Raw genomic sequence first — 16,079 nt, 5'->3', positions numbered from 1 at the left:
CAGAGCCGCGCGTGTACGAGGTGTACGGAGCGGAGCCACGCGTGTACGAGGTGTACGGAGCGGAGCCGCGTGTGTACGAGGTGTACGGAGCGGAGCCGCGTGTGTACGAGGTGTACGGAGCGGAGCCGCGTGTGTACGAGGTGTACGGAGCGGAGCCGCGTGTGTACGAGGTGTACGGAGCGGAGCCGCGTGTGTACGAGGTGTACGGAGCGGAGCCGCGTGTGTACGAGGTGTACGGAGCGGAGCCGCGTGTGTACGAGGTGTACGGAGCGGAGCCGCGTGTGTACGAGGTGTACGGAGCGGAGCCGCGTGTGTACGAGGTGTACGGAGCGGAGCCGCGTGTGTACGAGGTGTACGGAGCGGAGCCGCGTGTGTACGAGGTGTATGGAGCGGAGCCGCGTGTGTACGAGGCGTGCGGAGCTGAGCCGGACGTGTACGAGGCGCGCGGAGCGGAGCCGGGCATGTACGAGGTGTACGTGACGCGCCCCTGGGCCTGTGTCGCGCTGCGGTGCGCACGCGGGAGCTTACCCGGAGCCGGATCCGTGGAGGGTTGTAATCTCGTGGCGGTGACCCGGTCCGTGCCCAGGGAGTCAAACTAGACGGCAGTCTATTAGTAGTAAATAGTTGATGACTACGCCACCCGTTGAGTGCAGCCAGGAAGCTGCTGCTGCAGGGCAGACCGCTGAGGCCGGTGGTAGGATTGTGCAGCGTGATAGTATAACCCCCAACGGGAGGGGTATGGCCTCAGGGCAGCCGACGTGGATGATGGGGGTAGCAGGAACCACTCAGAGACGGTACGGTGTAGTTCAGGGTCTTTACTGGTAACAACGACAGACCCTCCCGGAGTACTTGCTAGCAAACGGGGCCTGGTCAGTCTTTGAGCAGATGGGATCTCCCCTGGCCAGGCGTAGTTGTAGGCCTCCCAAACTGACTGTACTCTTCTGGCTACCTTGCTAGAAGCTGATGTAAGTAGCCCACGTCCCTGAGTGTACCGTGTGGTGCTCACCCGTATGGCCGGTGACTCGGGGCCTTCTAATGGCTTCCGCTCCACGATGGCGGTGCTGGTCCCACGCGTGTGACCGTGCCTTCAGGCTTCTGGGCCAGAGGACCTGAAATCCCCTGCCCGACGGATTCTGCTGCTGGGGAGGATTTAGTCCCCACAGCCTCGGACTCCGGGTCCGGTAAAGAATCTTCTTAGTCAGGGCGAGCTCTGTAGCTGCCAGCCCCTGACTCCTTGTAACTCTGCTGTTTCCTATGCTGCTTCTCTTCTCCACTCTCCTTGTCTGACTCACCCTGCCTCAGCCCCGGGTTTATACAGGGGAAGTTCTTCCCCTCCCAAGACTGGGCAGGAGGTGTGGCATGCACAGGATCCCTGACCAAAGGACCTCCCACCTGCTCTCAGACATAATATCTCTATCACTGTGGCAACCAGACCCCTGGGGTGTCACATTCCCCCCTAGTGAAATTTAGTACTCCGGGACTAAACACATTTAGAAAAACATAACAAAGTATAACAATAACAATACTATAAGAAAAACACATAAGATGGTTACGGCGTGTCCGCAACCGGATGCAGTCTTTGAAGAAAAGCAAAGGTGTCCATTTCACCAACACAGGGAGACGTAACCAGGTAGGGGTCTGTCCTACCCCGAGTCCTTAACAGTCTCTAGTCCATCCTGGGTTACGCTCCAACTATATACAAGGATTCCCGGTATATCCACCAAGGTTTCCTAAAAATAACTAGAAACACAAAATTATACACAAGCAACAAGACACAGAAAAACATAGATAAAACAATTTATACACTTTAAATTCTCCAGCGTGCGGGTAACTGGCCTCTAGTGGCCCGAGTGGACCTACGGAGCTGACTGTCTGGCCCTGAACTACAGGGTGTAGGAGCTGTCAAGGGTAAACTGGGCAGCTGTCTACCGGCTCTTTGTCTCACTAGGGGTACGGCAGGCTCACTATAAGCAGAGGGTTGATTCTCCTGTTCTGCTTGTGTGGAGTCTTCTGCCTCCTGGACCGGCTGTTCTTCCAGCTCTACCCGTTGCTCCGTAGGTTCTTGGGATGATGGTTGGAGGAAGGTGAGTACGGGTACCACAACTGCACCATTGACTTGAGTCCAAGACTGAGGAAAGTCCCCGAGCACGGTACTAACCATATCTTCCCTTTCTTCCACGGGTCGATGGTCTTCTTGTTCCTCTTCAGGGTTCCTCAGTTGTTCGGGACACTTCTTCAGGTGGTCCCGGGATACAATGGCTGTGGTTTCCCCTCCGTCTTTACTGATGGTACAGACCTTCGGGTTCTCGTGGCTTGAGGGCAGTACGGTGTACGGGTCCTTCTCCCACTGGTCGTCCAACTTGTGGAGCCGTCTCTTCCTCTTCAAGACCTGCTCTCCGGGTACCAGGGGAACAGCGGGAGCATACTGGTTGTAAGTTTTCTCTTGTCTTTCCCTAGCCTGACAGAGACTTCGCTCCACGCTCTCCTGTACTCTCCGGTACTGCTGCTGCCTCTCGGTGTCCCAGTCTGTTTCTGGTGAAGTGTCCTCGGGGGTCAGGACTCCCATTTCCAGGTCAACAGGTAACTTACCAGGTCTTGCCCTCATTAGGTAAGCCGGGGTACAGTTGGTGGAACCTACCGGGATGTGGTTGTATAGGTCCACCAGATCGGGCAACTTTTCAGGCCACAGACTGCGTTCTTCCAGGGGCAACGTTCTTAGAAGATCCATTACCACCTGGTTCATTTTTTCACAAAGTCCATTAGTCTGCGGATGGTAGGGTGTCGTCCTTATCTTCCGGCAGCCATACAGATTGCAGAATTCCTGAAAGACCTCCGCTTCAAAGGCAGGTCCCTGGTCCGTCAGCACTTGGTCCGGGTACCCGTGTGGACGGCAGAAGTGCTGCTGGAAGGCTCTAGCTGCTGTTTGAGCCGTTAAGTCCTTGACGGGGACGACAACCAAGAACCGGGAGTAATGATCCACGATGGTTAACGCGTAGACGTAGCCACTTCTGCTTGGGGTCAGTTTTACATGATCCAAGGCTACCAGTTCCAACGGTTGCCGGGTGACGATGGACTGCAGGGGAGTCTTCTGGCTGGCTCGGTCCTTCCTTCTCAGGTTGCACGGGCCACAATCTCTGCACCACTTCTCGATGGTTCCCCTCATGCCTACCCAGTGGAACCGCTCGCGCAGCAGGAACTCCAGCTTTTTCCACCCAAAGTGTCCAGCTCCGTCGTGGTATGCCTCCATCACCATGGCTGCGTCTCTTCGTGGCACCACTACTTGCCAGAGTAATTCATGCGTCCGGGAATTAACCATTCTGCGGCACAACTTCCCTTTGTAAAGGAACAGTCGACTCTTCTCTGCCCATAGTTGTTTGGCTTCCTCCGGAGCGTCTGGTTCAAGGCGAGCCTCCGGCCGAGTCAGCATCTCCTTCACCAGTCGGACGGCAGGGTCGCTGTCTTGCGTTTCCGCCCAGTTGTAGTGGGGTAAGGGGTTCAACGTAGCAGCCTGCTTACTCCTTACCCGGTGGGAATACTGAATAGTCCCATGACGGTGGAACGCAGGGAGTTCAACTTCTTCCAGTCCCTCCGGATCTTCTCCTCCGTCCGGCAGGTTGGGCATCCTGGACAGGGCGTCCGCGTTGGTATTGGAGCGTCCTGCCCGGTATTTAATTGTGAACTCGTAGTTGGACAGACGGGCCATCCACTTCTGCTCCAGGGCACCGAGTCTTGCCGTGTCCAGGTGTGTCAGCGGGTTGTTATCCGTGTACACGGTGAACCGGGAAGAAGCGAGGTAATGCTTAAAGCGCTCAGTGATTGCCCATACTACGGCCAGGAACTCTAACTTAAATGAGCTGTAATTCTCGGGGTTCCTTTCGGTGGGTCGCAGTTTTCGGCTGGCGTAGGCGATTACTCGTTCCTTCCCCTGCTGGATCTGGGACAGTACGGCTCCTAGCCCGATGTTACTGGCGTCGGTGTAGAGGATAAAGGGCTGGCTATAATCCGGGTACGCCAGGATTTCGTCCCCCGTGAGGGCCATCTTCAGCTGGCGGAAGGACTCTTCTTCCAGCTCTTCCCATTTGAAGGGCGGCTTCTGGTTCTTGGCCTTCCGGGACTGGCCTATCAGGAGGTCCTGCATAGGTGCTGCCTTTTTGGTGAAACCGGGAATAAACCTTCGGTAGTAGCCTACCAACCCGAGGAACTGCCGCACTTCTTTTACGCTGGAGGGGCTTGGCCATCCCTTAATTGCGGTGATCTTATCGGGGTCGGGAGCCACTCCGTCAGCGCTCGCCACGTGTCCCAGGTACTGCACCTTTGGTTTCAGGAGGTGACACTTGGAGGGTTTCACCTTTAGGCCGTAACTCGCCAGAGCCTCGAACACTTCCGCCAGGTGTTTCAGGTGGTCCTCATACGTCTTGGAATATACGATGACATCGTCCAGGTACAACAGGACCGTCTCGAAGTTTCTGTGGCCCAGACAACACTCCATTAGGCGTTGGAAGGTTCCTGGTGCGTTGCAGAGTCCGAACGGCATGCAGGTGAACTCGCTAAGTCCCATCGGGGTGGTGAATGCGGTCTTCTCCCGGTCCGCCTCTGCTACAGGAACCTGCCAGTACCCGCTAGTGAGATCCAAGGTAGAGAAGAAGTTAGCAGATCTTAAAGCAGCCAATGACTCCTCTATCCTTGGTAAGGGGTACGCATCCTTGTGTGTGATACGGTTGATTTTCCGGTAATCTACACACATCCTCATGGTGTTGTCTTTCTTTTTGACTAAAACTAATGGGGCTGCCCAGGGGCTACAACTATCCCGGATTACCCCAGCCTCCTTCATATCTCTAAGCATCCCCTTGGCGTGTTGGTAATGTGCAGGGGGTACGGGTCGATACCTCTCTTTTATGGGAGGATGATCACCCGTGGGGATGCGATGTTCTACCCCCTTGACTCGCCCGAAGTCTAACGGGTGTTTACTAAACACTCTCTCATACTCTTGAACCACCCGATAGACTCCTTGTTTCTGATGTGAGGGAGTGGAGTCAGTACCCAAATGTAGTTGCTGACACCAGTCCTCCATGTCTTTCTTAGAGCCGTTACCTTCCTCCGGGTGAGATGGAGGCAAGGGTTCCACAGATTGTATAGAACTTTGATTAGTGGTATATAATTTGGCTAGCGTGGCATACCGGGGCAGGTACACTTCCCTCTCCCCGATATTTATTATGCGAATGGGCACCCTCCCATGGCGTACATTGACCACCCCCCGTGCTGTCAAAATGGTGGGCCTACTGTCTGAGTAAACTGGTTCTACCATTGCCTGGTAATCTCTACCTCTCAGACCAATAGCTGCCCGGCACCAAATCATCATTTCACTTTTTGGGGGCATGGCAATAGGAAAAGGGTCACACATTCTTACGCTACCAATCTCACCGCCGGAGAGTTCCACTTGTTGCCGTTGCATCAGTGCCCGGATCTCTTTCTGGAGCACCCGCTGCTCGCCGGAGATGGCATTCTTGGCAACCTGCTGTAAAAGGAAAATCACCTCTGCAAGACAATTTTCAATTACATTAGTTCCTAGAGTTATTTTTGGGTGACTCTCATGTTTATCGATATCTACAATGATCAGTCCCCGTGCGGCCAGTTCGACTCTACCAATTTTGATGGTCACCTCTTTAAATCCGATCTGTGGCACGGGCTGACCATTGCTGGCGATGATACTCAAGTCGTCGTCGGGGTAGCGGGTAATATCCGAGTCATTCCAGTACTGCTTGAAGAGCACGTACGGGATGGTGGTGACCTGTGACCCGGTGTCCAGTAGGGCACTCATGGGAATGCCATCCAGTACCACAGGCAAGACTGGACGTCCTCCCACATATCTGTCGCGCCAGTTCGATGGGCCTGGTGATCTTTTTCCTGGGGGTTGGCCCTCTACCCCAGGTTGTGCCCGTTTAAAGAACAGTACCTTGCCATATGTCCGGGTTGATTGCAGCGGCGGCAGATGGGTCGTCCGTCCTCACTGTATCGGTCACTGGGTCTTCCTCTGGCCGGTGGGGTCCTCCTTGGTCGACGCCACGGGATGTCCTCCGGTCCGGATGCCAGCTGGATCTTCCCTGGGGTGGAAACCTGTAAAGACTGCACAGTTCGGGTTAGCGCAGCAACGCTCTTAGCTAGCTCTTGGACCTGATGGTGTAGGTCTGGAGCCGGGTCATTGTCCAAAGCCTGCGCATCAGCTCCCACAGGCCCTGCTGACAAGGCCGCCGCCTCCTGGTAGTAAGTGGTAGTGGGGCGTCTGTGGGTCACAACGCCACCTGGTGCCGGTTCTCGGAGCACCCGGATGGCTCTGTCCTTGAACTGTGCAAAGTCCAGATGGGGATCCTGTAAGGCCATTGCCCGCAACTGGGTTCGGTGGGCATTGCAATATAAACCCTCTATAAATTGTTCAGTCAACAGCCTGTCCTCGTTTCCCACCCCATCAGGGTCGGTCTGCTTTATGGCCCTCAGGGCCTCTTGTAGGTTTAGTGCATAGTCCCTTATACTCTCATGCGCTCGCTGCTTGCACCCGTAGAATCTAAGCTTAATCTCGGCTGAGATGCGGGTATCAAAGGTGTCCTTCAGCCGGGTTAGTATCCCTGCGACAGTCTTCCTCCCAGGTGGCCAGGATTTTACTTCCCTTTTGGCTGCCCCGGTTAGTTGGGCCACCAGGATGCTCACTTTTTGCTCTTCTGTGAGGGGGTACACCTGGAAGAGGCTATCCAGCTTTTCTCTAAAGTCATGCAGGGTATGTGACTCCCCTGAGTACTGGGGTAGCCAAGCTGCTCCCGGGATATAGGGCATGGTGAAGGGCATAACTGCAGCAGCGGTAGCGCTGGCGGGGGTTGAGGCAGTGAAGCTCTCCTCCGTATCCGACATCTTCCTCCCCCCTAGTGGACCGTGGCCTACCTTGCGATGATCCTCTTCCGTAGGCCGCGGCTCCGCAGTGGATCGTCAGGGTTGAGGACCTTCCGTCGCGCTCCTGTGACGTCGGCGTCTGCTGGGCTCCTTCCAGGACCTTACGCAACGTCCGGACGTGAGGCGGGGCTTCAGTTCTCGCGCGCTTTCGGAGTCCACGCCCCTCTTCTTCCCGCGCGGCGTCCTCAAGATGGCGTCCAATGGCGGGAAAACTCCACGGATGGCGGGAAGAAGGTCGAAGATGGCGCCGGATGGCGGGAAAACTTCGCGGATGGCGGGAAGAAGGTAGAAGATGGCGCCAGATGGCGGGAAACCTTCACCACTGGTAAGTTTGAACAGTCTTTGCTTTTCAGGCACGCAGTACCCGGTGGTTGCGGGCACGAAATCCTGCCGACTACGCCAAAGTTGACGCGCCCCTGGGCCTGTGTCGCGCTGCGGTGCGCACGCGGGAGCTTACCCGGAGCCGGATCCGTGGAGGGTTGTAATCTCGTGGCGGTGACCCGGTCCGTGCCCAGGGAGTCAAACTAGACGGCAGTCTATTAGTAGTAAATAGTTGATGACTACGCCACCCGTTGAGTGCAGCCAGGAAGCTGCTGCTGCAGGGCAGACCGCTGAGGCCGGTGGTAGGATTGTGCAGCGTGATAGTATAACCCCCAACGGGAGGGGTATGGCCTCAGGGCAGCCGACGTGGATGATGGGGGTAGCAGGAACCACTCAGAGACGGTACGGTGTAGTTCAGGGTCTTTACTGGTAACAACGACAGACCCTCCCGGAGTACTTGCTAGCAAACGGGGCCTGGTCAGTCTTTGAGCAGATGGGATCTCCCCTGGCCAGGCGTAGTTGTAGGCCTCCCAAACTGACTGTACTCTTCTGGCTACCTTGCTAGAAGCTGATGTAAGTAGCCCACGTCCCTGAGTGTACCGTGTGGTGCTCACCCGTATGGCCGGTGACTCGGGGCCTTCTAATGGCTTCCGCTCCACGATGGCGGTGCTGGTCCCACGCGTGTGACCGTGCCTTCAGGCTTCTGGGCCAGAGGACCTGAAATCCCCTGCCCGACGGATTCTGCTGCTGGGGAGGATTTAGTCCCCACAGCCTCGGACTCCGGGTCCGGTAAAGAATCTTCTTAGTCAGGGCGAGCTCTGTAGCTGCCAGCCCCTGACTCCTTGTAACTCTGCTGTTTCCTATGCTGCTTCTCTTCTCCACTCTCCTTGTCTGACTCACCCTGCCTCAGCCCCGGGTTTATACAGGGGAAGTTCTTCCCCTCCCAAGACTGGGCAGGAGGTGTGGCATGCACAGGATCCCTGACCAAAGGACCTCCCACCTGCTCTCAGACATAATATCTCTATCACTGTGGCAACCAGACCCCTGGGGTGTCACATACGGAGCGGAGCTGGGCGTGTACGGGCCGTGCGGAGCGGAGCCGGGCATGTACGAGGTGTACGGAGCGGAGCCGGGTGTGTACGAGGCGTGCGGAGCGGAGCCGGGCGTGTACGAGGCGTGCGGAGCGGAGCTGGGCGTGTACGAGGTGTATGGAGCGGAGCCGGGTGTGTACGAGGCGTGCGGAGCGGATGCTGCCCCTCTCCAGGAGCGATCACAGCAGCTCGGCATGAGACTTTCTTGTACTACACTGACCGTCCTGACAGAACACAGCTCGTCAGGACATAGCCCCGACCTCCAGCGACAGCCGGACAGTCCCATTGGATCGGGGACGGTTGGGGGGTTTCTGTATATAAGTTGTGTGTGATAATTGTAGAATTATTAATGTCTTAGCATAAAAGGATAGACCTGAGTGTTTGTGCCGGGGTCCACATGCATGGAGGGGTTGAGGCGGTGCTGGCTGTATTATGCAGACGGCATCTGCCTGTAACAGTAGTAACCAGAAACTACTAGAAACTCTGCACCAAAATGAAGCAAATCCTTATTCTGGGACCTTCGCCTTGTACGTAACACCCCCGGATCCGGTACAAGCCGGGCAGATGTTCTCATTCATGTCATTTTCTGCTTAAGGTTCTGCGGTTTTCTGGCAACTATAAAAAAGAAAAAGCGTAAAACAATATTTGTTTCTGCTGCATTGACATAAGTACAATCTTTCATAACATATAAATCTATTACACGTCGGGTCAATGCTGTAAAGGACAGTAAAGTGCCATGGTTGTGGTTTTTGGGTCTCTCTACTTCCCTCCCAAAAATGCAATCAGAAACTTGTAACTACTGATCTCTCCACAAGAGAAAGCCGACAACTCCATCAATGGGATCATTTTATAAAATTAGGTCTTCGCAAGATGAAAATGGTCTCACAAACCACATTTTTTTTTTAAATGTTCATAAAAAAAAAACAAAGAAACAAAAATAATAACCTTACTTTGATTTTTCCCCCATTTTTCAATACTTTATGTGGTAAATTGAATGTTGTCGTTCCAAAGAACAACTAGTCCCACAAAACACAAGCCCTCCGTCTGTTAATGAAAAAACAAAGTTATATTTTTTGGGAAAAAGGGGAGGAAAAAAACAAAAAATTGGTCTTGTCAGAATAATGTAATTGCTATATATATATTTTTTTTAAAACTGAATAATTTTACCCAAAAATTGTGATCTCTTATAATATTATCATTCTTCATGCGAGATTAATCATTAGTCTGTAGATAAATCCAAACATCTGGAAGATGTAGAACAATATATCTCTGATTCTCCTCTGCCAGGATAAGCGCCTCCTTTCTGTCCTTTCTGTGATGGAGAAAACGCTTGAAAGATTCAGAAAGTCCGATGAGTTTTTGGAGCTTATTGTAAAGGGCCTTAATGACGACCTGGGAAAGAAACCACCAGAAACAAAGGATCCAACCAGGTAAGTTCTAATGATCCCGTCTGATAAAATGATCAGCTTTATTTCCATGGGATTGTTCTGTAGAAGAGATGGGACCTGCAGCATTTTGATCCTGAACTTCACTATGTATAGATGTACCAAAGCTTAATGTCACAATTCACACACCGCATTGATAAATTGTCTCAGAAGGTTAGCTCTCATAACAGAATTAACATCACTTATAGTGGAACTAAACTTACAATTTTTTTTCAGAATTGTGAAAATTCTGGCACTTTGCAAAGCACTTCATTAGTTTCTTTGGCGTCATATCCATAAAATGATGATATTAAAGTGGTCTCCAGACCCTGCTTTTCCCCAGTGCAGGAGCGTTGCTGGGGTCCTAAGAGATCAGGGAGCCCAGCCCCAAAGTACATGTTTCCCCATATAACCTCCCTGCCACTTAAAAGAGGATTTACACATATATAATTACAGTATACCACTGCTACTAATCTAAAATACACTATACAAAGACCAATATTCCCAAAATTACTACTATACAAGGCCAAAATGATCCTGCTACACAATGTCCTCTACCATCACCACCACACAGTGAGTCCATATATGAGAGAAAACCCCGCAGGGTAAAAGACCATCAAAGGAGTCCAGGGAGTATAAAATCTATCATATTTATTCAGCAATAGAAAAATAGGATGATGGGGGAAGGGACACAACACATATGTGATTGTTAGACATGTAAGCAAAAAAAAGCAAGGCACGCAAGGAAGGGGCCATTCCAGGTATAATGGCTGTCTATAGTATCATCATGGGTATACTAAAATATCCCAAAATAGACACCGCATATATTCCACTGGGGGCAACAGTCATCATATGCAGGTGCATCTCACTAAATTAGAATATCATCAAAAAGATAATTTATTTCAGTTCTTCAATACAAAAAGTGAAACTCATATATTATATAGAGTCATTACAGACAGAGAGATCTATTTCAAGTGTTTATTTCTGTTAATGTTGATGATTATGGCTTACAGCCAATGAAAACACTAAAGTCAATATCTCAGTAAATTAGAATAATTAACAAAAAACACCTGCAACAGCTTCCTAAGTGTTTAAAAATGTCCCATAGTCTGTTTCAGTAGGCTCCACAATCATGGAGAAGACTGCTGACTTGACAAATGCGAAGAAGGCAGTCATTGACACTATCCACAAGGTCCCAGAGTTCCAATTTTCCTTTGGAAATCAAGGTCCCAGAGTCTGGAGGGAGAGTGGAGAGGCCACAGTCCAAGCTGCTTGAGGTCTAGTGTGAAGTTTCCACAATCAGTGATGGTTTGGGGAGCCATGTCATCTGCTGGTGTAGGTCCACTGTGTTTTATCAAGACCAAAGTCAGCGCAGCCGTCTACCAGGAAATTTTACAGCACTTCATGCTTCCCTCTGCCGACAAGCTTTTTGGAGATGGAAATTTCATTCTCCAGCAGGACTTAGCACCTGTCCACACTGCCAAAAGTACCAATACCTAGTTTACACACAACAGTATCACTCTGCTTAATTGGTCAGCAAACTCACATGACCTTAACCCCATAGAGAATCTATTATAGAGAATCTATGGGGTATTGTCAAGAGGAAGATAAGAGACACCAAACCCAACAATGCAGACGAGCTGAAGGCTGCTATCAAAGCCACCTGGGCTTCCATAACACCTCAGCAGTACCACAGGCTGATCGCCTCCATGCCACACCGCATTGATGCAGTAATTGATGCAAAAGGAGCCCCGACCAAGTATTGAGTGCATTTACTGAACATACATTTCAGTAGGCCAACATTTCGGATTTTAAAAACATTTACAAGCTGATGTTATAAAGTATTTTAATTTACTGAGATAATGACTTTTGTGATTTCATTGGCTGTAAGCCATAATGAGTTGGGTACCGCCAATGGTGGCAGGCCACACCACTGCTATGGGGCCCGTGAGCCTCGGGGGAGCGAGGAGGATAGGTGAGTATTGGGGGGGTGGGAGGTTGCGGCGGCGGAGGAGCGGGCACATGCAGTAGCGGCTGCTGTAGCTACCACGTGTGCCCGCTGCTAAAGGGACATGAATATTCCCTCTTCTCCACTTCCATGGGCGTGGAGAAGAGGGAATTTTCATTCTCTTTAGTAGCGGGCACGGAGGAGCGCTGAGCCGTGGCTCCTGCTTACAGTGCCCGCTACTAAAGAGAATGCATATTCACGCTTGTCAACGCTCATAGTCCCGGCGTGGAGAGGAGTGAATATGCCGGCAACAGCAGCAGCTCACCTCGACAACTGAGAGCGCGCGCTGCTCAGATACCAACATGAGCTGCTGGCAGACAGAAGACAGCAGCACTGGAGCAGAGGTGATAAAGGAAGGTGAGTATAAGTGTTTATTTTTTGTGTGTGCAGTGATGGGGCCACACATACCAGGATTGGGGGGTGAGGAGGCCATACATACCAGGATTGGGGGGTGAGGAGGCCACACATACCAAGATTGGGGGATGAGGAGGCCATACATACCAGGATTGGGGGATGAGGAGGCCACACATACCAGGATTGGGGGATGAGGAGGCCACACATACCAGGATTGGGGGATGAGGGGGCCACGCATGCCAGGATTGGGGGATGAGGGGTGCCATATGTACCAGGATTGGGGGATGAGGGGTGGCATACATACCAGGATTGGTGATGAGGGAGCCATACATACCAGGATGGTGAAATTTTCCAGTAACTGCTGCATTTCCCACCCTAGGCTTATACTCAGCTCAATACGTTTTCCCAGTTTTTTTGTGGTAAAATTAGGGGCCTCGGCTTATACTCGGGTCGTCTTATTTAAAACATACGGTATTTTAAAATCAGTGAGTACGTGGTGCCCATAATACTGCAGGACTGTGTGGTGTATTATACTATATGGGGGCTGTATTTTACCCTTTGGAGTGTGAAATATACTGTATGGAGGACTATGGGGAGTGCATTATATTCTATCGAGGACCATGGGAAGTTCATTATACTATATGGAGGATTATGGGGGGTGCATTATACTATATGGAGGATTTTGGAGGGTGCATTATACTATATGGAGGATTATGGGTGGCATATTATACTATATGGAAGTCTATGTGGGGCCATTATGATATTTTGAGGGCTATGTGGGGGGCCATTATACTGTATGAAAGCAATTATACGGTGTGAAGGTTTGTGTGGGGTCCATCGTACTGTTTGGAGGGCTGTGTGGGGCCATTATACTGTTTGGAGGGCTAGTGTGGGCCATTATACTGTATGTAGGCCCATTATACTGTATGGAGGGCTGTGTGGGAGTCACAGTTGGGGGGATCATACTGTGTTAGGGTCACCATACTTTGCCTTGGGAGTTGTAGTGGGGTACAATAAGGTCATTATACTGTTCATGTAGAGGCTAATGTGGAGGAATGCACCATGGGGGTATCATACTGTGTTTGGGGGGCACTTTTATTGGCATCATACTTCATGGGGGCAATGAAAGAGGGATCTAGGACTTCAGTAGGAGGAAAATTAGAAAAGCGAAGTAAAGGCTGGAAAGTTGTGAGATCGGCTCTTCTGTGACACAGACAAATATTTAGTTATTTTTTGGTGGGGGGGTCCAATTAGAGCTTCTGCTATGGGGTCTCATGATTTCTATGTGCGCCCCTGACCATAATCATCAACATTAACAGAAATAAACACTTGAAATAGATCACTTTGATTGTAATGACTTTATATAATATAGGAGTTTCATTTTCAGCATTGAAGAACTAAAATAAATAAACTTTTTGATGATATTCTAATTTAGTGAGATGCACCTGTATATATAAGGGGTGTGGGTGCCATCATACTATAAGGGGCTATGGGAGTCATCATGCTATATATAAGGGGCAGTGGGGCCGTCATATTATATAAAATGGGGAGTGGGTGCCAGAATACAGTTTATAAGGGGCCGTGGGGCCATCATACAGTATAAAGGGAGCTGTAGGGGCCATAATATAGTGTACAAGTGGGTGTGGGGGCCATCATACAGTATATATTGGGCTGCGGGGGCCATCATACAGTATAAAGGGAGCTGTAGGGGCCATAATATAGTGTACAAGTGGGTGTGGGAGCCATCATATTATATAAAATGGGGAGTGGTGCCAGAATACAGTGCATAGGGAGATGTGGGGACCATCATACAGGGCATAGGGAACTGTGGGGACCATCATACAGTGTGTAGTGAGCTGTGGGACTATCATACAATATACAGGGTGCTATGGGGGCACTCAGGACATTATTTCTTTTAAATGGGTGCATCATCAGAAATTTCTTCTTTCACCACCCCGAAATCATCGTCCATAGACTTAAAGAAGAACTTTGTAGTTGGGTGTAGTTTGATTGTGGCTTTAAGGGGGCTTTATTACTTAAAGGGGATACTCAACGGTATTTGTTGCTTGGAGGGAACACTTCCGATATTGAAACTTTCATAAGAGCATATCTGGCATTATTACTTGCTAGGTAGCACAGTGGGGTCTTTACTACTTTCTATGGGACGCTATTATTTTTATAGGTCCCCTCTATCTGCACACAGTCTTTGTAGCATTAATTGGTGGAGGGTAATCATAGTAATGACATAATTTTTGAAGTATTGAGGTTCCTATTCCACGTCGGAAGAGCAGGCAGCATGGGGAGGTTGTGCAGGGTGGGAATAGATGGGGACGGTGCTGGAAATGTGAGAAGTCAGATGGTCTCTGTACAGGGTGTTTTTTATGTAGAGGCAATGGTCATATCATAATACTATGTACTCACTGTGTAGTGTTGATGGTAGAGGACATTGTGTAGCGGGATTATTATTGCCTTGTATAGAAGTAATTTTGGGAATATTGGTCTTTCAGTTGTGTATTTTAGGTTAGTAACAATGGTGTACTGTAATTATATATCTATAGGTCCTCTTTTAAGTGGCGGGGAGGTTGTATGGGGAAACACCTACTTTGGGGCTTTGGCCCCTGATCTTTTAGGACCCTAGCAACGTCCCGGCATACAAGGGATATCGAGCACAAAGTGTTCTGGAGGTTTCCTTTACAGTATGAAGCATTTTCCACACAGTATCCTTCCTCTGTAATATACTCCAGGACTGGTGAGGCGCACCGTCGCTCCCTATTTCGCCATAACTCGGCCTCAGCACTGCAGTGCTGATCAGCAGGTCTGCTTACTTGTTCTTCGGTTTCGCGCACTATGTCTTCCACTACTGGCGCCCTTGAACCCTTGCACTCGTGACTCCCACTAGTACATCATATTCAGTGCTGCTTTGGGGTCCGTAACTCAGCGTCCAATCCAATGACCCTTCTCTGTAAGGCTACTCTGTCTCATCAGTCCAAAAAAGTCAGGCGCACTTCATGGCCGCTTATATAGAATGAATGGAGCAGCATTTTAGCATGCGGACCACCGTTCCAATCTAAAGGGGATGAAGGTTCCTGTAGATGGGAGCTTGTTTTCATTGGACAACCCCTTTAATTTTTCACACACTGTTTCTGCATTTCAGTCTATTTTTTGGTAAATATTCGATGACCTGGTGTAATTTGTGATGTGTTGTTCACCTGAGGTTGTATTGACCTCATTTTATAACTTCTAAGGACCAGACTTTTTTTTAATATATCCTGAATAGAACACAATAGAATTGTATGGAAAACATTATTGTGTTCTTCACAATTCAAGGCGACGTGTCCTTATGAGATCTTTTTCTTGAAGGTATATGGCCCTCTGGTTCTTTATCACCATGCAATCTGAAGAGCCAACTTAGACTAAGAGTGGCCACCACTGGGCATACACCATGGTGCAGGAAGGGCTAGCAATCTGTCCCTCCAATTGTGTGGGTACTTATTGCTTAGGGAATGTCAGTCCAATTCTTCTTTTTAAGAGGGTTCACTGTCTGTGCATCTCTGTGCCCGAAGAATATTAACCTGGTGTTACTGTATTACTGCTGTTCCAAGTGGCAAGCACATGGTTCTCTTAGAGACAGTGCCCTTGTTTAAACCCAAGTAGACTTGAATTGGAAAGGCCACTGGTCTGGACCAGGACTCTGGTTGTGGACGGTGATGGCGGCATGCACGGTGTCTATGGACGTGTCTGTGTGTAGTCAGAAAAGCATCTCAGTGGTGGCCTAATAACTGCAAGGACCGACGGAGGTGTTGAACAAAGGTAAACGAGTGGCTGCAGAACGGTTGGTAAATGTGGGCCACTTCATGTGAATATTGGCCACTGATGACTGAGGCCTCCCTCCTGGTTTGGTCCTGGAGCCCCCCGGCCACTTGTTGAACATCTTTCCTGTTT

The sequence above is a fragment of the Phyllobates terribilis genome, unplaced genomic scaffold, assembly GCF_046119375.1.
Source record: "Phyllobates terribilis strain yellow unplaced genomic scaffold, ASM4611937v1 Scaffold_966__1_contigs__length_505384, whole genome shotgun sequence".
Classification (NCBI taxonomy): Eukaryota; Metazoa; Chordata; class Amphibia; order Anura; family Dendrobatidae; genus Phyllobates; species Phyllobates terribilis.
The sequence above is the reverse complement of the archived record's forward strand: the minus strand, read 5'-3'. Positions refer to the sequence as shown.